Below are 22,926 nucleotides of genomic sequence, written 5' to 3'. Positions count from 1 at the left end.
CCCATGCACAGTCCCAGGGTTACAATCCCCATGTACAGTCCCAGGTTTAGAATCCCCATGTGCATTCCCAGGGTTAGAAGCCCCATGTACCGTCCAAGGGTTAGAATCGCCATGTGCATTCCCAGGGTTAGCATCCCCATGTAAAGTCCCAGGGTTAGAATCCCCATGTACAGTCCGAGGGGTGGAATCCCCATGTACAGTCTCAGCGTTAGAATTCCCATGTACAGTCCCAGGGTTAGAATCCCCATGTACAGTCTCAGGGTAAAATCTCCATGTACAGTCCCAAGGTTAGAATCCCCATGTACAGTCCCAGGGTTAGAATCCCCATGTACAGTCCCAGGGTTGAATTCCCATGTACAGTCCCAGGGGTAGAATCCACATGTACAGTCCCAGGGTTAGAATCCCCATGTGCATTCCCAGGGTTAGAATCCCCATGTACAGTCCCAGGGTTAGAATCCCCATGTGCATTCCCAGGGTTAGAATCCCCATGTACAGTCCCAGGGTTAGAATCCCCATGTACGGTCCCAGATTTAGAGTCCCCATGTACAGTCCCAGGGTTAGAATCCCCATATAGAGTCCCAGAGTTAGAATCCCCATGAACAGTCACAGGGTTAGAATCCAAATGTACAGCCCCAGGGTTAGAATCCCCATGTACAGTCCCAGGGTTAGAATCCCCATGTACAGTCCCAGTGTTAGAATCCCCATACACAATCCCAGGGTCGGAATCTCCATGTACAGTCCCAGGGTCAGAATCCCCATGTACAGTCCCAGGGTTAGAATCCCCATGTACAGTTCAGGGTTAGAATCCCCATGTACATTCCCAGTGTTGTCCCCATGTATAGTCCCGGGGTTAGAATCCCCATGTACAGACCCAGGGTCGGAATTCCCATGTAGAGTCCCAGGGTTAGAATCCCCATGTACAGTCGCAGGGTTAGAAACCCCATGTACAGTCCCAGAGTTAGAATCCCCAGATACAGTCACAGGGTTAGAATCCCCATGTTTACACCCAGGGTTAGAATCCCCATTTACAATCCCAGGGTTAGAATCCCCATGTACAGTCCCAGGGTTAGAATCCCCATGTGCATTCCCAGGGTTAGAATCCCCATGTACAGTCCCAGGGTTAGAATCCCCATGTACGGTCCCAGATTTAGAGTCCCCATGTACAGTCCCAGGGTTAGAATCCCCATATAGAGTCCCAGAGTTAGAATCCCCATGAACAGTCACAGGGTTAGAATCCAAATGTACAGCCCCAGGGTTAGAATCCCCATGTACAGTCCCAGGGTTAGAATCCCCATGTACAGTCCCAGTGTTAGAATCCCCATACACAATCCCAGGGTCGGAATCTCCATGTACAGTCCCAGGGTCAGAATCCCCATGTACAGTCCCAGGGTTAGAATCCCCATGTACAGTTCAGGGTTAGAATCCCCATGTACATTCCCAGTGTTGTCCCCATGTATAGTCCCGGGGTTAGAATCCCCATGTACAGACCCAGGGTCGGAATTCCCATGTAGAGTCCCAGGGTTAGAATCCCCATGTACAGTCGCAGGGTTAGAAACCCCATGTACAGTCCCAGAGTTAGAATCCCCAGATACAGTCACAGGGTTAGAATCCCCATGTTTACACCCAGGGTTAGAATCCCCATTTACAATCCCAGGGTTAGAATCCCCTTGTGCAGTTCCAGGGTTAGAATCCCCATGTACAGTCCCAGGGTTAGAATCCCCATGTACAGTCCCAGGGTTAGAATCACCATGTACAGTCCCAGGGTTAGAATCCGCATGTACAGTCCCAGGGTTAGAATCCTCATGTACAGTCCCAGGGTTAGAATCCCCATGTACAGTCCCAGGGTAAGAATACCCATGCACAGTCCCAGGGTTACAATCCCCATGTACAGTCCCAGGGTTAGAATCCCCATGTGCATTCCCAGGGTTAGAAGCCCCATGTACCGTCCAAGGGTTAGAATCGCCATGTGCATTCCCAGGGTTAGAATCCCCATGTAAAGTCCCAGGTTTAGAATCCCCATGTACAGTCCGAGGGGTGGAATCCCCATGTACAGTCTCAGGGTTAGAATTCCCATGTACAGTCCCAGGGTTAGAATCCCCATGTACAGTCTCAGGGTAAAATCTCCATGTACAGTCCCAAGGTTAGAATCCCCATGTACAGTCCCAGGGTTAGAATCCCCATGTACAGTCCCAGGGTTGAATTCCCATGTACAGTCCCAGGGGTAGAATCCCCATGTACTGTCCCAGGGTTAGAATCCCCATGTGCAGTCCCAGGTTTAGAAACCCCATGTACAGTCCCAGGGCTGGAATCCACATGTACAGTCCCAGGGTTAGAATCCCCATGTGCATTCCCAGGGTTAGAATCCCCATGTACAGTCCCAGGGTTAGAATCCCCATGTGCATTCCCAGGGTTAGAATCCCCATGTACAGTCCCAGGGTTAGAATCCCCATGTACGGTCCCAGATTTAGAGTCCCCATGTACAGTCCCAGGGTTAGAATCCCCATATAGAGTCCCAGAGTTAGAATCCCCATGAACAGTCACAGGGTTAGAATCCAAATGTACAGCCCCAGGGTTAGAATCCCCATGTACAGTCCCAGGGTTAGAATCCCCATGTACAGTCCCAGTGTTAGAATCCCCATACACAATCCCAGGGTCGGAATCTCCATGTACAGTCCCAGGGTCAGAATCCCCATGTACAGTCCCAGGGTTAGAATCCCCATGTACAGTTCAGGGTTAGAATCCCCATGTACATTCCCAGTGTTGTCCCCATGTATAGTCCCGGGGTTAGAATCCCCATGTACAGACCCAGGGTCGGAATTCCCATGTAGAGTCCCAGGGTTAGAATCCCCATGTACAGTCGCAGGGTTAGAAACCCCATGTACAGTCCCAGAGTTAGAATCCCCAGATACAGTCACAGGGTTAGAATCCCCATGTTTACACCCAGGGTTAGAATCCCCATTTACAATCCCAGGGTTAGAATCCCCATGTACAGTCCCAGGGTTAGAATCCCCATGTGCATTCCCAGGGTTAGAATCCCCATGTACAGTCCCAGGGTTAGAATCCCCATGTACGGTCCCAGATTTAGAGTCCCCATGTACAGTCCCAGGGTTAGAATCCCCATATAGAGTCCCAGAGTTAGAATCCCCATGAACAGTCACAGGGTTAGAATCCAAATGTACAGCCCCAGGGTTAGAATCCCCATGTACAGTCCCAGGGTTAGAATCCCCATGTACAGTCCCAGTGTTAGAATCCCCATACACAATCCCAGGGTCGGAATCTCCATGTACAGTCCCAGGGTCAGAATCCCCATGTACAGTCCCAGGGTTAGAATCCCCATGTACAGTTCAGGGTTAGAATCCCCATGTACATTCCCAGTGTTGTCCCCATGTATAGTCCCGGGGTTAGAATCCCCATGTACAGACCCAGGGTCGGAATTCCCATGTAGAGTCCCAGGGTTAGAATCCCCATGTACAGTCGCAGGGTTAGAAACCCCATGTACAGTCCCAGAGTTAGAATCCCCAGATACAGTCACAGGGTTAGAATCCCCATGTTTACACCCAGGGTTAGAATCCCCATTTACAATCCCAGGGTTAGAATCCCCTTGTGCAGTTCCAGGGTTAGAATCCCCATGTACAGTCCCAGGGTTAGAATCCCCATGTACAGTCCCAGGGTTAGAATCACCATGTACAGTCCCAGGGTTAGAATCCGCATGTACAGTCCCAGGGTTAGAATCCTCATGTACAGTCCCAGGGTTAGAATCCCCATGTACAGTCCCAGGGTAAGAATACCCATGCACAGTCCCAGGGTTACAATCCCCATGTACAGTCCCAGGGTTAGAATCCCCATGTGCATTCCCAGGGTTAGAAGCCCCATGTACCGTCCAAGGGTTAGAATCGCCATGTGCATTCCCAGGGTTAGAATCCCCATGTAAAGTCCCAGGTTTAGAATCCCCATGTACAGTCCGAGGGGTGGAATCCCCATGTACAGTCTCAGCGTTAGAATTCCCATGTACAGTCCCAGGGTTAGAATCCCCATGTACAGTCCCAGGGTTAGAATCCCCATGTACAGTTCAGTGTTAGAATCCCCATGTACATTCCCAGTGTTGTCCCCATGTATAGTCCCGGGGTTAGAATCCCCATGTACAGACCCAGGGTCGGAATTCCCATGTAGAGTCCCAGGGTTAGAATCCCCATGTACAGTCGCAGGGTTAGAATCCCCATGTTTACACCCAGGGTTAGAATCCCCATTTACAATCCCAGGGTTAGAATCCCCTTGTGCAGTTCCAGGGTTAGAATCCCCATGTACAGTCCCAGGGTTAGAATCCCCATGTACAGTCCCAGGGTTAGAATCACCATGTACAGTCACAGGGTTAGAATCCCCATGTACAGTCCCAGGGTTAGAATCCCCATGTACAGTCCCAGGGTTATATCCCCATGTACAGTCACAGGGTTAGTATCCCCATGTACATTCCCAGGGTTAGAATCCTCATGAACAGTCTCAGGGTTAGAATCCTCCTGTACAGTCCCAGGGTTAGAATCTCCATGTACAGTCCCAGGATTAGAATCCCCATGTACAGTCCCAGGGTTGGAATCCCCATGTACAGTCCCATTGTAAGAATCCCCATGTACAATCACAGGGTTAGAATCCCCATGTACAATCCCAGGGTTAGAATCCCCATGTACAGTCCCAGGGTTAGAATCCCCATGTACAGTCACAGGGTTAGAATCCCCATGTACACTCGCAGTGTCAGAATCCCCATGTACAGTCCCAGGTTTGGAATCCCCATGTACAGTCCCAGGGTTAGAATTCCCATGTACAGTCCCAGGGTTAGAATCCCCATGTACAGTCCCAGGATTAGAATCCCCATGTAGAGTCCCAGGGTTAGAATCCCCATGTACAGTCCCAGGGTTAGAATCCCCATGTACAGTCCCAGGGTTGGAATCCCCATGTAAAGTTCCAGAGTTAGAATCCCCATGTACAGTCCCAGGGTTAGAATCCCCATGTACAATCCCAGGGTTGAATCCCCATGTACGTTCCAGGGTTAGAATCCCCATGTACAAACCCAGGGTTAGACTCCCCATGTACAGTCCCAGGGTTTGAATCCCCATGTACTGTCCCAGGGTTAGAATCCCCATGTACAGTCCGAGGGTTAGAATCCACATGTACAGTCCCAGGGTTAGAATCCCCATGTACAGTCCCAGGTTAGAATCCCCTTGTACAGGCCCAGGGTTAGAATCCCCATGTTCTGTCCCAGGGTTAGAATCCCCATGTACAGTCCCAGGGTTAGAATCCCCACGTACAGTCCCAGGGTTAGAAAACCCGTGTACAGTCCCAGGGTTGGAATCCCTGAGTACAGTCCCAGGGTTAGAATCCCCGTGTACAGTCCCAGGTTTAGAATCCCCATGTACAGTCCCAGGGTTAGAATCCCCGTGTACAGTCCCAGGGTTAAAATCCCCATGCACAATCCCAGGGTTTGAATCCCCATGTACAGTCCCAGTGTTAGAATCCCCATGTACAGTCCCAGGGTTAGACTCACCATGTACAGTCCCAGGGTTAGAATCCCCATGTACAGTCCCAGAATTAGAATCCCCAGATACAGTCCCAGGGTTAGAATCCCCATGTACAGTCCCAGGGTTAGAATCCCAATGTACAGTCCCAGGGTTATATTCCCATGTACAGTCCCAGGGTTAGAATCCCCATGTACAGTCCCAGGGTTAGAATCCCCATGTACAATCCCAGGGTTAGAATCCCCATGTACAGTCCCAGTGTTAGTCTACCCATGTACAATCTCAGGGTTGGAATCCCCATGAACAGTCCCGGGGTTGGAATCCCCATGTACAGTCCCAGGGTTAGAATCCCCATGTTCAGTCCCAGGGTTAGAATCCCCATGTACAGTCCCAGGATTTGAATCCCCATGTACAGTCCCAGTGTTAGAATCCCCATGTACAATCCCAGGCTTAGAATCCCCATGTACAGTCCCAGGGTTTGAATCCCCATATACAGTCCCAGGTTTAGAATCCCCATGTACAATCCCAGGGTTAGAATCCCCATTTACAGTCCCCGGATTAGAATCCCCATGTACAGTCCCAGGGTTAGATTCCCCATTTACAGTCCCAGGGTTAGAATCTCCATGTACAGTCCCAGGATTAGAATCCCCATGTACAATCCCAGGGTTAGATTCTCCATGTACAATCCCAGGGTTAGAATCCACATGTACATTCCCAGGGTTAGAATCCCCGTGTACAGTCCCAGGGTTAGAATCCGCATGTACAGTCCCAGGGTTAGAATCCTCATGAACAGTCCCAGGGTTAGAATCCCCATGTACAGTCCCAGGGTAAGAATACCCATGCACAGTCCCAGGGTTAGAATCCCCATGTACAGTCCAGCTTTAGAATCCCCATGTACAGTCCCATGTTTAGAATCCCCATGTACAGCCTCAGGGTCAGAATCCCCATGTACAGTCCCAAGGTTAGAATCCCCATGTACATTCCCAGGTTTGGAATCCCCATGTAAAGTTCCAGAGTTAGAATCCCCATGTACAGTCCCAGGGTTAGAATCCCCATGTACAATCCCAGGGTTGAATCCCCATGTACGTTCCAGGGTTAGAATCCCCATGTACAAACCCAGGGTTAGACTCCCCATGTACAGTCCCAGGGTTTGAATCCCCATGTACTGTCCCAGGGTTAGAATCCCCATGTACAGTCCGAGGGTTAGAATCCACATGTACAGTCCCAGGGTTAGAATCCCCATGTACAGTCCCAGGTTAGAATCCCCTTGTACAGGCCCAGGGTTAGAATCCCCATGTTCTGTCCCAGGGTTAGAATCCCCATGTACAGTCCCAGGGTTAGAATCCCCACGTACAGTCCCAGGGTTAGAAAACCCGTGTACAGTCCCAGGGTTGGAATCCCTGAGTACAGTCCCAGGGTTAGAATCCCCGTGTACAGTCCCAGGTTTAGAATCCCCATGTACAGTCCCAGGGTTAGAATCCCCGTGTACAGTCCCAGGGTTAAAATCCCCATGCACAATCCCAGGGTTTGAATCCCCATGTACAGTCCCAGTGTTAGAATCCCCATGTACAGTCCCAGGGTTAGACTCACCATGTACAGTCCCAGGGTTAGAAACCCCATGTAAAGTCCCAGGGTTAGAATCCCCATTTACAGTCCCAGCGTTAGAATCCCCATGTACAGTCCCAGGGTTAGAATCGCCATATACAGTGACAGGATTAGAATCCACATGTAAAGTCCCAGGGTTAGAATCCCCATTTACAGTCCCAGCGTTAGAATCCCCATGTACAGTCCCAGGGTTAGAATCGCCATATACAGTCCCAGGGTTAGAATCCCCATGTACAGTCCCAGGGTTAGAATCGCCATGTACAGTCCCTGGGTTAGAATCCCCATGTACAGTCCCAATGTTAGAATCCCCATGTACAGTCCCAGGGTTAGAATCCCAATGTACAGTCCCAGGGTTAGAATCCCCTTGTGCAGTCCCAGGGTTAAAATCCCCAAGTACAGTCCCAGGGTTAGAATCCCCATGTACAGTCCCAGGGTTAGAATCCCCATGTACAGTCCCAGGGTTAGAATCCCCATGTACAGTCCCAGGGTTAGACTCCCCATGTGCAGTCCCAGGGTTGGAATCCCCGTGTACAGTCCCAGGGTTGGAATCCCCATGTACATTCCCAGGGTTAGAATCCCGATGTACAATCCCAGGGTTAGAATCCCCATATACTGTCCCAGGGTTGGAATTCCCATGAACAGTCCCGGGGTTGGAATCCCCATGTACAGTCCCAGGGTTAGATTCCCCGTGTACAGTCATAGGGTTAGAATCACCATGTACAGTCCCAGGGAGAGAATCCCCATGTACAGTCCCAGGGTTAGAATCCCCATGTACAGTCTCAGTGTTAGAATCCCCATGTACAGTCCCAGGGTTAGACTCCCCATGTGCAGTCCCAGGGTTGGAATCCCCGTGTACAGTCCCAGGGTTGGAATCCCCATGTACATTCCCAGGGTTAGAATCCCGATGTACAATCCCAGGGTTAGAATCCCCATGTACAGTCCCAGGGTTGGAATTCCCATGAACAGTCCCGGGGTTGGAATCCCCATGTACAGTCCCAGGGTTAGATTCCCCGTGTACAGTCAGAGGGTTAGAATCACCATGTACAGTCCCAGGGAGAGAATCCCCATGTACAGTCCCAGGGTTAGAATCCCCATGTACAGTCTCAGGGTTAGAATCCCCATGTACAGTTCCAGTGTTAGACACCCCATGTACAGTCCCAGGTTTAGATTCCCCATGCACAGTCCCCAGATTAGAATTGCCATGTACAGTCTCAGGGTTAGAATCCCCATGTACATTCCCAGGGTTAGAATCCCCATGTGCAGTCCCAGTGTTAGACTCCCCATGTACAGTCCCAGGGTTAGTATCCCCATGAACAGTCTCAGGGGTAGAATCCTCCTGTACAGTCCCAGGGTTAGAATCTCCACGTAGAGTCCCAGGATTAGAATCCCCATGTACAGTCCCAGGGTTGGAATCCCCATGTACAGTCCCATTGTAAGAATCCCCATGTACAGTCCCAGGGTTAGAATCCCCATGTACAATCCCAGGGTTAGAATCCCCATGTGCAGTCCCAGGGTTAGAATCCCCATCTACATTCCCAGGGTTAGAATCCCCATATACAGTCCCAGGGTTAGAATCCCCATGTACAGTCCCAGGGTTAGAAACCCCGTGTACAGTCCCAGGGTTAGAATCCCTGTGTACAGTCCCAGGGTTAGAATCCCCATGTACAGTCCCAGGGTTAGAACCCCCATGTACAATCCCAGGGTTTGAATCCCCATGTACAGTCCCAGTGTTAGAATCCCCATGTACAGTCCCAGGGTTAGAATCCCCATGTTCAGTCCCAGGGTTAGAATCCCCATGTACAGTCCCAGAGTTTGAATCCCCATGTACAGTCCCAGGGTTAGAATCCCCATGTTTAGTCCCAGCTTTAGAATCCCCATTTACAGTCCCAGGGTTAGAATCCCCATGTACAGTCCCAGGGTTAGAATCCCCATATACATTGCCAGGATTAGAATCCCCATGTACAGTCCCAGGGTTAGAATCGCCATGTACAGTCCCAGGGTTAGAATCCCCATGTACAATCCCAGGGTTAGATTCCCCATGTACAGTCCCAGGGTTATATCCCCATGTGCAGTCCCAGGGTTAGAATCCCCATGTACAGTCCCAGGGTTAGAATCCCCATGTACAGTCCCAGGGTTTGAATCCCCATGTGCAGTCACAGGGTTAGAATCCCCATGTACAGTCCCAGGTTTAGAATCCCCACTTCCAGTCCCAGGGTTAGAATCCCCATGTACAATCACTGGGTTAGAATCCCCATGTACGGTCCCAGGATTAGAATCCCCATGTACAGTCCCAGTGTTAGAATCCCCATGTACAGTCCCAGGGTTAGCATCCCCATGTACAGTCCCTGGGTTAGAATCCCCATGTACAGTCCCAGGGTTAGAATCCCCATGTACAGTCACAGGGTTAGAATCCACATATACAGTTCCAGGGTTAGAATCCCCATGTACAGTCCCAGGGTTAGAATCCCCATGTACAGTCCCAGGGTTAGAATCCCCATGTACAGTCCCAGCGTTAGAATCTCCATTTACAGTGCCAGGGTTAGAATCCCCATGTACAGTCCCAGGGTTAGAATCCCCATATACAGTCCCAGGGTTAGAATCCCCATGTACAGTCCCAGGGTTAGAATCACCATGTAGAGTCCCAGGGTTAGAATCCCCATGTACAGTCCCGGGGTTAGAATCCCCATGTACAGTCCCAGGGTTATATCCCCATGTACAGTCCCAGGATTAGAATCCCCATGTACAGTCCCAGGGTTAGAATCCCCATGTACAGTCCCAGGGTTAGAATCCCCATGTACAGTCCCAGGTTTAGAATCCCCATGTGCAGTCACAGGGTTAGAATCCCCATGTACAGTCCCAGGTTTAGAATCCCCATGTACAGTCCCAGGGTTAGAATCCCCATGTACAGTCACAGGGTGAGAATCCCCATGTACTGTCCCAGGGTTAGAATCCCCATGTACAGTCCCAGGTTTAGAATCCCCATGTACAGTCCCAGGGTTAGCATCCCCATGTACAGTCCCTGGGTTAGAATCCCCATGTACAGTCCCAGGGTTAGAATCCCCATATACAGTCACAGGGTTAGAATCCACATGTACAGTTCCAGGATTAGAATCCCCATGTACAGTCCCAGGGTTAGAATCCCCATGTACATTCCCAGGGTTAGAATCCCCATGTTCAGTCCCAGGGTTAGAATCCCCATGTACAGTCCCAGGGTTAGAATCCCCATGTACAGTCCCAGGTTTGGAATCCATGTGTTTGCCAATGTGCTTGGGCCCCAGCTCTTGCTCATCAGAAAACACAGGTCAAGGTCAGGTCCACTGTGCCCACTCTGAACCCGGTTTGCTGCTCCCTCTGTGCCCAGCACTGCCTGCTCCCCCGCTGCATGGAAGTGGAATTTCAGCCTCAGTGTTGCAAATTTCTTCGGTTGCAGGCTGGAGAGAGGAATAATTCAAACTGACCCATAGCTGTGTGATTGTTTCAGTCTGTATATCACTGACGGGCCCTTTTAAATTTGAGTGGTCAGATATTCAAATTCCTGGTAACTCTAATCCCGGATATAAAAGAGGGGAGAGCTGTGTTTAAATCAGAGTCTCCTTGGAGATTCTCTGAGTGAAGGAACTGGTCAGCTTGAAATTCGATCAGAAAAATCAGTCAGAAATTTCCAATTTGTAATTTTTGACCAATATCGACTCCAACGGGGATGGGGAATTCTAGAATAAGGCAGGAAAAGTTCAGGATTTGAAATTTATTTACAATGAATTCGAGGGACTCTTACATTTGGATCTTTCTTTATTTTGTCCACTCGAGCAGTTATGTAACATAATTCCTCCTGTGAATATGGAGCTGGATTATTGGGTCGTGATCTGCATCCTTGTTTGTATTTTTTTAAATCCATTTCCTGAGTGGATTTAAATTTAAAACCAGGTCTGCAGGCGTGATGCTCTATTCACATGTCGAAGGTGAGAGAGATGCTGTGGGGGACACACTTAGTCCAGTAGCTGAAAGTGATTAACAGATTGGGTTTTGTGTTCAGTGATCCCAGATGTCTTAGCGATACCTTCCCTGGATACCAAGGCTAGGAGAGGCACTCTGGAAGGTTTGGGAAGCTGGGAATTGTCCATGAGAGTAACCGAAGGTATGAGAACTAAAATAATCTAGAGTTAGAAAAGAGAAAAGGCCCAAAAATGGAGCAGTCAGTAACAGGACATCAAATAGTCTCCTCTTATCTTGGAGACATCAAATACTCGTCACACTGTGTATTTGAAGCAAAGCTGATTTATTCAACAGATATCCAGAATGTTAATAATCCTGTAACTGGGCTGGAGTTTAACATCAGCTGAAACAAACCCCAATCATCAGAATTAACATGGTTCAGTCCTGGATGTGATTAACAGCAGCAATGACAGCAGAATCCAACCCCTGCAGTCATTTGTGAACTCGCTGGTGTCTCAGCAGGTTGGCTGAACAAGTGAATCCCTTCCCACACACACAGCAGGTGAATTTCCTCTCTCCAGTGTGAACTCGCTTTGTTTCAGCAGGCTGGCCGACTGAGTGAATCCCTTTCCAGACACGGGGCAGGTGAATGGCTTCTCCCCAGTGTGAACAACTTGGTGCATCAGTAAGTTGGATGACTGAGTAAATCCTTTCCCACACACTGAGCATGTGAACGGCCTCTCCCCAGTGTGAGTGCATTGATGGGTCACCAGTTGCTTTGTGCTTGTAAAGCTCTTCCCACAGTCAGAACATTCAAAAGGTCTATCATCGGTGTGAACTTGCTGGTGTGTCAACAAAGTGGATGAGTGAGTGAAACTCTTCTCACACATGTAGCAGGTGAATGGCCTCTCCCCAGTGTGAACTCGCTGGTGTGTCAGAAGGTTGAATGATTTAGTGAATCCCTTCCCACACGTGGAGCAGGTGAACGGTCTCTCCCCAGTGTGACTGCGCCGATGAGTTTCCAGCTGGGATGGGGAAATGAATCCCTTCCCACAGTCCCCACATTTCCATGGTTTCTCCATGGTGCGGGTGTCCTTGTGTCTCTCCAGGTTGGACGATCAGTTGAAGCCTCATCCACACACAGAACACGTGTACGGTTTCTCCCCGCTGTGAATGGTGTGATGTTTTTTCAGGCTATGTAACTGGTTAAAGCTCTTTCCACAGTCAGTGCACTGGAACACTCTCACTCGGGTGTGTGTGTCTCAGTGCCTTTCCAGTCACATTGATGCTTGAAACCTTTTCCCACAGGCAGGGCAGACAAATATTTCTCCTTCCACATTCAAAGGCCGATGATATTCAGGTCCTGATGAGTTGAGTGTCTCTGTCAGATCTTGATGTGATGTTTGGTTGGAGTTTCCCGTCTGTAAAATGTGCCCTTCTAATACCCTGTAAAAGGAGTTTACAAAAGTTATCACTGTAAGTACAGGCTAGAAATTCAGAACAGAAAATTCTAGTTTCTATGGAACATTTTTTTCCTCTCTTTTTCCCGCAAAGCTGTAAATCCCCGTCCCACACACTCTCCCTCCTCCCTGTGCTGAAATCCAAACCCATCGCACCATCTGCAACATTTCTTTCCTCCACTCCCAGTTTTCCCCCTTCCTCTACTCTGGTTGGGTTCAGTTCTACACCCGCTGTGTGCAGAGTGAGAATAAAATCAATGAGTCAATGATTGTCTCTCCTGGTCACCGGGACCCTGAAGCCCCGCCCACTGTCTGTCCTGTACCAAGATGGCCACGCATGCAGCCTGCTGCACGTGGAACCGGTCTGTCTTTCCTCCACCAAGATGGCAATGCGTAACCTGGGCCTATCACTGAGAAAAAGCCTCACAGCTGCTGTCCGGCGGAACACAGATCACGGCTGGATCACATTTGAGCCAGAGGCCGTTCTCTAACTTTATAACACCTGCGGCGCGGCCTACCCGCAGTTCATTAATCTCCCGACCCCGCTCCCGCCGACCTGCAGCTCCGCCCGGCGACCGCACAGAGCCCGTCCCACGCCTGCGCACTGGGATCCTGACATCCTCCCCAGAAAACCTTAAAGAGAAAGCTGGATTGTCCCCGTCACTCATTCTTAAAGAGACAGCACCCTGTGTCTGGGCGGCTGCTGTTAAAGGCACAGACACAGCTTCACCCTTCTCTATTATAAATAAAAACAGAAAATACTCAGCAGGTCAGGCAGCATCTGTGCAGAGAGAATCAGCGTTAATAGATAGATCTTGCCTATCCAACTTCTTAGGTTTATTTTGAAAGAGGTGACATCCCAAATTAAATGGGGCGTATCCCAAATTAAATGGTGTCCTGTACCTGGACATCCAAAAGGCCTGTGATGAAGTATTGCATGAGAGACTTCTTTACAAACCAAGGTCAGTAGTTTTCAAGGTGAACATAAGAACATAAGAAATAAGAGCAGGAGTAGGCCATACGGCCCCTCGAGCCTGCTCCGCCATTCAATAAGATCAAACTTGGAAACATTACACTCGGTCCCTTCATTTAGGTCATTAATATAGATTGTAAATAGCTGAGGCCCCAACACAGATCCTTGCGGCACCCCACCAGTTACAGCCTGCCAACCTGAAAAAGATCCATTTATCCCCACTCTCTGTTTTCTGTCCTTTAACCAATCCTCTATCCATGCTACTATATTACCCCCAACCCCTTGATCCCTAATCTTGTGTAATAATCTTTTATGTGGCACCTTATCGAATGCCTTTTGGAAATCCAAATATACTAATTCCACTGGTTCCCCTGTATCTACTCTGCTAGTTACATCCTCAAAAAACTCTAATAAATTTGTCAAACACGATTTCCCTCTCATAAAACCATCTTGACTCTGCCTAATCATGTTATGTTTTTCTAAGTGCCCTGACACCACTTCCTTAACAATGGATTCCAGCATTTTCCCGACGACTGATGTCAGGCTAACTGGCCTGTAGTTCCCTGTTTTTCCTCTCCCTCCTTTCTTGAATAGTAGTGTTACATTTGTGACCTTCCAATCCACTGGGACCATTCCAGAATCTAGGGGATTTTGGAAGATCACAACCAGTGCATCCACTATCTCTTCAGCCACCTCTTTTAGAACCCTAGGATGTAGGCCGTCAGGTCCAGGGGATTTGTCGGCTTTTAGTCCCATTAGTATCTCAAGTACTTTTTCTCTACTTATATTAATTTTGTTAAGTTCCTCACCCTCATTAGACCCTTGGTTCCCCACCATTTTGGTATGCTTTTTGTGTCTTCTACTGTGCAGACAGATATAAAATATTTGTTTAACGTTTCTGCCATTTCCTTGCATATTGATTAATTACTGTCGAGGTGAAGCTAGTTTGCAAAGGGAGGATACTGAGTGGGTTACCCCAGGGGTCCATGCTGGGAATCCCTCCTGGTCTTGGTCTACAAAGGTGACCTGGAATCATAATCATAATATAAAACAGTTAAATTTGGAGATGACACCAAGCTAGAATGTGAATTCAGATGAGGCAACTAGGATCTTATAATGGGAGCTTTCAAAGAATGACCATTGGCAGATGAAACTCAATATAGAAAAAGGCAAGATACTGCTTATTAGGGAAAAATAGAAATGGGTGGGATAGAACTTGTCAAGTGGGAAGTTGAGACAAACCTTAGGGTGTTAGATGAGTCACCTCTCATCATTCCTAAAAGGTGTGGCTCACCAATAAACAAAGGAAATAGCATGCTGGATCATATTGTCCAATCAGTTCAGTTCAAATACCTAGAGCTGATGCCGAAGCTGCCCTGGTCACACTGCACTTGCTATGCTGCATATAGTCCTGGTCACCGTGATATTATGAGAGCCATCCAGGCTTTACTGGCAATCCAGAAGAAAGCAACAAGCCCTGATCCATGGTGTTAGTGGGAAGAGTTATGATGTACAACTTGATCAGCAAGTCCTCTTCTTTAACCTCAAGAAGACAGGTCTTAGAAGCAACATTAATAGAGGAATATAAATACTTACCTGGATAGAGAAAGTAAATCTGGAACAATACTTTCAGATACATCTGGGCAGCAGGACATGAGGGCACAGGGTCCATGGGTGTGAAGAGCAAATTTAGGATAGATGGCAGGAAATCTTTCTTTACTCAGAGGGTGATCAACAGCTGAAATGGGTTGCCAGCAGGGTGGTTTATGCCAGGACACTGGAGTAATTAAGAAACAGATGCTGTAATGGAAAGGTTGGTTGGTATTCTAGAAGGAGATTAAATGGGCTGAAGGGCCATCTTCATCCAAACCTATCCTGTGATCTTGTACAAACAAAATCTGGACTACTCCATCAGGAATTGTAAAAGATAAACTACTGTTTGCTTTAGATGCCAATAAGTCAGGCATCTTCTTAAAGCTGCTAATAGCCAATGTGTACCATCTGTCTAAATATAAGAACATTATAGCAAACGATTTTATGGTTTGCACAGAAAAAAATGGATGAATTGCAGAATTCAGCCTCCAAAACTTTGGTAACATTCCCAGAATCCCATGTAGTAAAATTGAATTTGCCTTGTTCGGTCGCCAGTAGTCACTGGTCCTGTGGGTGTTCCCTCCTCCTTCGAGCAACATTACATTTGGTTATTAGTCTCCCACAGGGCCACGATATCTGTAGCCAAAATTCCCATGTCGTCACATCATTGCCAGTCACTCTCACAGCTTGCTGTTTGAAATCCTCATAACCTCGGGTTTAGTTTCCAGCCACTTTACAAGGCTGCTTATGTTGTGTCAGCGAACATGAAGGGCTGCATTTATTTAATATTTGATGTTAACATGATCATTGAACTGCTTAATGCACCTGTTCCTACTAAAAAAAGCAAGTGTGACTTTATCTACAAAATATGGTGCAGCATCAATTATTAAATTATCTGCATTGCTTTGTGGAGGAAGGTTCCCTTCCTGTCATTGTATGTCCCAAAAAAGCAGCGAGGTTCTGCTAAAACTGTATAAAACACTAGTTAGGACACAGCTAGAATACTGAGTACAGTTCTGGTCACCACATTACAGGAAAGATGTGACTGCACGAGAGAGAGTACAGAGGAGATTTACAGGGATGTTGCCAGGAATGGAGAATTTTAGCTATGAGGAACGATTGGATAGGCTGGGTTGTTTTCTTTGGAAGAGAGGAGGCTGAGGGGAGATTTAATTGAGATGTATAAAATTAGAGGGTGATGGAGGTCTGGAACTCACTGCCTGAAAGGGTGGTCGAGGCAGAAACCCTCGTCACATTTACAAAGTACTCCGATATGCACTTGCAGTGCTGCAACCTACGAGGCTGCGGACCAAGAGCTGGACAGTGGGATTAGGCTGGGTAGCTCTTTTTTGGCTGGTACAGACACGATGGGCCGAATGGCCTCCTTCTGTGCCGTAAATTTCTATGATTCTATTAACGTTTCATGTCAATGAACATTCGTCAGAACTGGAAAAAGTTGGAGATGTAACAGGTTTTATGAAATTAGAGGCAGGGAAAGGGGAGGAAAGAACAAAACAGAAGGTCTGCGATAGGATGGAAGACGGGAGAGAGTAAATGACCAAAGGGATGTTGGTGCAAGGCAAAAGGAGATGGTAAAGGACAAGTAAGGAAACAAAAGATGGGTCTCGAGGACGTGTAAATGGGAATATCGGAATCATCAGCAACAATTACCATCCGAAAAAATGGGGGCAGAGGTTATGATCTGAAATTGTTGAACTCAATGTTGAGTCTGGAAGGCTGTAGAGTTCCTAATAGTAAGATGAGGTGTTGTTCCTCGAGCTTACGTTGAGCTTCATTGGAACAGTGTAGGAGGCAGAGGACGGAGAGTTCACCGTTATAGTGGGGTGGAGAATTAACCCTTCTCTATGTTGTGTGTTTTTTTGGGTAAAGGTAGAGTGCCTCTGCTTGCCTGTGGGATTGAGGTCATTTTTTAAAGAGACAGTGTGTGGGAAGCGATTCACTCAGTCATGCACCAATGTTTGCACATTGATAGACATAAGAACATAAGAAGTAAGAGCAGGAGTAGGCCATACGGCCCCTCGGGCCTGCTCTGCCATTCAATAGGATCATGGCTGGTTCACACTGGTGATAGACCTTTTAAATGTCCAGACTGTGAGAAGAGCTTCAAAAGCAAAAACAATCTGCAGACACACCAAAGCACTCACACAAAGGAGAGGGCGTTCACCTGCTCCGTGTGTGGGAAATAAATTACTCATTCATCCAACCTGCTGACGCACCAGCAAGTTCACATGTGACGGCAGGGGTTGGAAGCTGCTGTTATTGCTGCTCTTAATCAAATCTCGGACTGAACCATGTTCATTTTGGCAGTTGAGGTATGTTTCTGCTGATATTAATAACACCAAAAACTGGGCTGGAATTCAATATTCTGGGTATATATCAAACTAATCAAAGGGTGAAGGGTCAGGTAAAAATTCTGCTGATTGTGTTTACCTCCAATGGAGTTTATTTTTACTTTTGCCAAACACGTCACGTTTTAAAGGACTTTCTTCAAATACTGACAACTACCACAATGCAGCTACTATCAGACTCACCGATAAATGGAAAGTTTCTCCTTCTCCACGGTTTCGAACCCTGACATAATTTTAAAGACCTCTAACAGGTCTCTTCTCAGTCTTCTCTTTACCAGAGTAAAGAGTCCCAGCTTGCTCAATCTTGTTTGTTAGTTACATCCTCTCTGGTGACACCTTTGTAAATCTATTCTGCACTTTCTTCAGTGCTTCAATATCCTGTTATATGGAGACCAGAACTGCCCACAGTACTTCAAGTGTGGTCTAACCAAGGTTCTATATAAATCTAACATTACCTCCCTGCATTGTTATTATATTCCTCTAGAAATGAACTCCAGCACTTTCTTTCCACGCTTTATGGCCTTATCAACTTGCGTTACTACTTTTAGCAATTTATGTGTGTGTTTCCAGATTTCTTTGCTACTTTACTCCATTTAGTTTCTTACCTTCTTAGGAATAGGTGGCCTCCTTATTCCTCTCACCAAAATGAACCACCTCACATTTCACTATATTGAATTTCATTTCCCATTTATCTGCACAGTCTGAAAGCCTGTTTATGTAATCCTGCATTTCTGCGCAGTCAAAATTATTAGCTTTTTATCGGCCAATTTGGCATCATCTTCAAATTGCGACAATATGCCTCCAATTTCTGAGTGCAGTTTATGGTAAACAAATATTTACAATGGGGGCTTTCCACAGTGGGGCGTTTACCCAGAATCCCCCGCGCGGCAGAATGTGTCCCATCAATGACCACAGGAGCTCAGTGCGCAGGCGCAAGACTGGGTGGTGCTCTGAGCATGCGCAGTGCCAGTGGAGGCTTAGGGCTGATGAGGAAGACACGGTTCCAGGAGGCGGTAGGAGATTGTGGGCTCGGGTAGAATTGGACCCACGGCTGGGCTGGAAAGCTGCATAAACACCCGGTGTACTCCTCAGGCCCCGAATAAGAGCCCACAGGCCCCGTGTTTGCCCCGCGGTGACAGGCCCGGCCGCCCGGGTCAGCGGGGTCACTGGCCGCCATCTTGGACAGGGCGGGATCACGGCACATGCGCGGCCATCTTGGCCAGGAACAGAGAGTGGGCGGGGCTTCAGGGCCCAGTGACCAGGAGAGACAATCATTGAATCACTGATTTTATTCTCACTCTGCACACAGCGGGTGTAGAACTGACCCCAACCAGAGTAGAGGGAGGGGGAAAACTGGGAGTGGAGGAAAGAAATATTGGAGATGGTGCGATGGGTTTGGATTTCAGCACAGGGAGGAGGGAGAGTGTGTGGGCCGGGGATTTACAGCTTTGGGGTTAAAATGTGTTATTTTGGTCATATTTCTAGGTTTGCCACTTTCTGCCCACTGGGCAATCACAGGGCACTGACCAACACCTTAGCTTGTCAGAATAGGGCAGGTGGAACCGAGCCAGAGGCAGCTCTGGGACTTCATCTTTGGGAAACAAGAATTCCATTGTTTATTGGGCCCTGGGGAGCACTGCCCTCCCTCCCACAATTTTAATATTTTGATGCATCTCTCTATTTATATACTAGGAATGTTTTCATTGCTTTCACAGCAAAATGCATTTATTATTAAACCTTCACAGAAGGCAACTGTGGCAACAATTGAATAAAACTCAGAGAGTTGTAGGGATCGGGAACGCTCTTCCTGAAAAGGTCATGAGCTGATTCCATCAATGATTTTAAAATGGAGTTGGACGGGCACTCGAGGATGAGGATCTTACAGGGTTACGGACAACAAGCAGGGATGTGGGACTAAGCACGAGTGCTCATTCTGAGAGCCAGCACAGGCACGATGGGCCGAATGGCCTCCTTCGTGCTGTACGTTTCCATGATTCTATGAAAACTAACAGAACCAAACAAAGAAATGATCTTCCTTGGTTGTCGATCATTTCACTAAATTTCAACAGAGTACTCTATACACCAACAACAATTTACATTTATATAGAGCTTTTAAAACATGCCATGGCACTTTACAGTAGGGTAATAAGACAATAATTGACACACATACTTTGTTTGCTGTCCAGTGCAGTTACACAAAGTTCCTTCACAACTGTAACAATTTTATTGCGGTTGCTGTGAAGGCTGCGCTCACTCTGCTCATACACCTGGTCTCCAAAGGAGGCAAAACAGGACTAATGCTGCCGAGCTCAGATCTTTTTGATCAGAAAATATCAACTGTTTCGCCTCACCAGGAAATGCACAAAAGAGGCAGCAGTGCTCATTGGCTGCCCAGGAAAGCCCTATTTAGATTAAACTCCATCACCCAGAGAGTGCTGAGAATGTGGAACTTGCTGCCACAGGGAGTAGTTGAGGCAAAGAGCAGGGATGTATTTAAGGGGAAGCTGGATAAACACATGGGAGAAAGGAATAGAAGGAGATGCTGATAGGGTGAGATGAAGAGAGATGGGAGGAGGCTCGTGTGGAGAATAAACACCGCATGGACCAGTTGGGCCGAATGGCCTGTTTCTGTGCTGTACAATCTGGGTAATTCTATGTAATAAGAGAGGAAAGAATGTTCCATAGAAACTAGAATTATCTGTACTGCATTTTAATCCTGAACTTACAGCGATGTCTTTTGTAAACTGCTTTTACAGGGAATATCATCGGCCTTTGAATGTGGAAGGAGAAATGTTTGCCTGTTTTGTCTGTGGGAAAAGATTTCACAGATCAGTGTGACTGGAAAAGCACCAAGACACACACACCCGAGTGAGAGTGTTCCAGTGCACTGACTGTGGAAAGAGCTTTAACCAGTTACACAGTCTGAAAAAACATCGCATCATTCACAGCGGGGAGAAACCGTACACGTGTTCTGTGTGTGGACGAGGCTTCAACTGATCGTCCAAGCTGGAGAGACACAAGGACATCTGCACTATGGAGAAACGATGGGAATGTGGGGACTGTGGGAAGGGATTCAGCTCCCCGTCCCGGCTTGAAACTCATCGACGCAGTCACACTGGGGAGAGGCCGTTCACCTGCTCCGAGTGTGGGAAGGGATATAGTCAGTCATCCCACCTTCTGACACACCAGCTAGTTCACACAGAGGAGAGACCGTTCAATTGCTCTCACTGTGGGAAAAGGTTCAGGCAGTCATCTCACCTCATTGCGCACCAGCGAGTTCACACCGGGGAGAGGGCATTCACCTGCCCTGTGTGTGGGAAGGGATTCACTAATTCATCCACCTTGTTGATACACCAGCACATTCACACTGCAGAGATGCCATTCACCTGCTCCGTGTGTGAGAAGGGATTCACTCATTCATCCGCCCTGCTGATACACCAGCACATTCACACTGGGGAGAGGCCGTTCGCCTGCTCAGTGTGTGAGAAGGGATTCACTAATTCCTCCCACCTTCTGAGACACCAGCGCATTCACACTGGGGAGAGGCCGTTCGCCTGCTCCGTGTGTGGGAAAGGATTCATTCGGTCATCCCACCTGCTGACACACCGGCGAGTTCACACAGGGGAGATGCCATTCACCTGCTCCGTGTGTGGGAAGGGATTCACTCAGTCATCCAACCTGCTGACACACCAGCGAGTTCACACTGGGGAGAGGCCGTTCACCTGCTCAGTGTGTGAGAAGGGATTCAATCAGTCATCCAACCTGCTGAGACACCAGCGAGTTCACAAGTGAGTGCAGGGGTTGGATTCTGCTGTTATTGCTGCTGTTAATCACATCCAGGACTGAACCATGTTCATTCTGACAGTCGGAGTTTGTTTTTGCTGATGTTAATAACCCCTATAACTTGGCTGGAGTTCAATATTCTGGATATATAGCTGATTAACTTGTGGGGGCTGCAGTGTTCATTTAAGAACCGCTGTCTGATCTTCCCCTTAATTTCTGATGAGAGTCCCTGAATTATTTTACAATAAAATTATGAACTTTTACTTCAATCGTATATTAATCTTTAGTATAAAATCTACAATTCAGTGCCTGAAAGGTTCCACTGATTAACATCTCCAATTAGAAAGTGCAGATTAATCCTCGCTGACAATTCTTACTGACTTGCACATTCCACACAGTGGCACCTCCATTATCCACCAGAAAGAAGGGGAATGGGAATTGGTGGAGAATCGAGAGTCTCCAAATGTTGCCACTCCCGTCTGGTACAGCAATCCCGTCGGCATGGGAATGGAGACAAGTCCAGTTATAGTAACGGGATGAGTTAAAGTTATTTACTCAGACGGGCGGAAGGTGCGAAGTGGTGTTCCACAGGGATCGGTGCTGGGACCACTGTTGTTCACCATTTACATGAATGATTTGGATTTGGGAATCAAAGGTACAATTTCAAAATTTGCTGATGGCACTAAATTGGGGGGTGTAGTTAATACTGAGGAAGACTGCGATAACATCCTTGTAGAATTATTCAGTTGTGTTCAGTAAATAGCAGCATCTTTTAATTTGCTTTGACTGATCACATCACTATACAGTTATGTGAAAAACAGAAATCTTTAACAGCTCCCAATTTCAGAATTGTCAGATTCAAACTCAACTTTTTCCAAGTACAATCTAACATTCAAAAATTGTAATGGATGTAGGCGAGATATTAGGACTGTTGTCTAACACAATCCAAACACAGTGACACACAGACAGATCGGCAGGTGTAGCTTCACAGCGAATCCATTCAAGCCTCACTAAAAAGCGGCAGACTGGCAATCCATTGTTCACTAATGGAGTTGTGATCTTTGTAAATTAAGAAAGGAAATGTGTGGAAATGTGTCAAAGAGTTGATTAACAGAGTGGGGCATCATCTCCCTTTGATTTCCATTTCTGACACCAGGCAACAGAAAAAGGTCATTACAACACGACATAAACAGACTCTTCAGGTGTGAGACATCAGACTTCAGAACAACACGTCTGCCAGCTCTGGCCACAAACCTCAGTACAGTCACCCTTTAAGCAGCTGCAGCCCTGATTAAATAACTAGTAGTTTAACATGTCTAGTAGAGCTTTTGTATTTCTAATCAAAATAGTACAAAATCTATTTGTGACACACACACAAAGGTCACTACAAACCTCCCTTAACTCCAACCCTCTGATTTCTGTTCTGTAGCCAGTTTTCCATCCATTCTGCTGCCTGGCCCTTCACTGCACATGGCCTGACCTTGGTCATCTTGTCGATCTTACAAACTGTTTATGGATAGCAAGCTGGTCACAAAACAGAGAGAGTAGGGGTTAGGAGTAGCTACTCAGACTGGCAAAAGGTGGGAAGTGGTGTTCCACAGGGATTGGTGCTGGGATCACTGCTGTTCACCATTTACAGAAACGATTTGGACTGAGGAATCAGAAGTACAATTTCAAACTTTGTCGATGACAACAAATTGTGA

The 22,926-nt window shown here is 47.5% G+C and overlaps 1 pseudogene; it reads left to right on the top strand.

Annotated features, from left to right (window-relative positions):
• Positions 1 to 22,926, top strand: part of LOC147118500 (uncharacterized) — a 75,047-nt pseudogene that overhangs the window by 31,890 nt on the left and 20,231 nt on the right.

Source organism: Somniosus microcephalus, chromosome 4 (genome assembly GCF_052327205.1).
Source record: "Somniosus microcephalus isolate GS21.2 chromosome 4, FLI_Smic_1.0, whole genome shotgun sequence".
Classification (NCBI taxonomy): domain Eukaryota; kingdom Metazoa; phylum Chordata; class Chondrichthyes; order Squaliformes; family Somniosidae; genus Somniosus; species Somniosus microcephalus.
The sequence above is the reverse complement of the archived record's forward strand: the minus strand, read 5'-3'. Positions and strand labels throughout refer to the sequence as shown.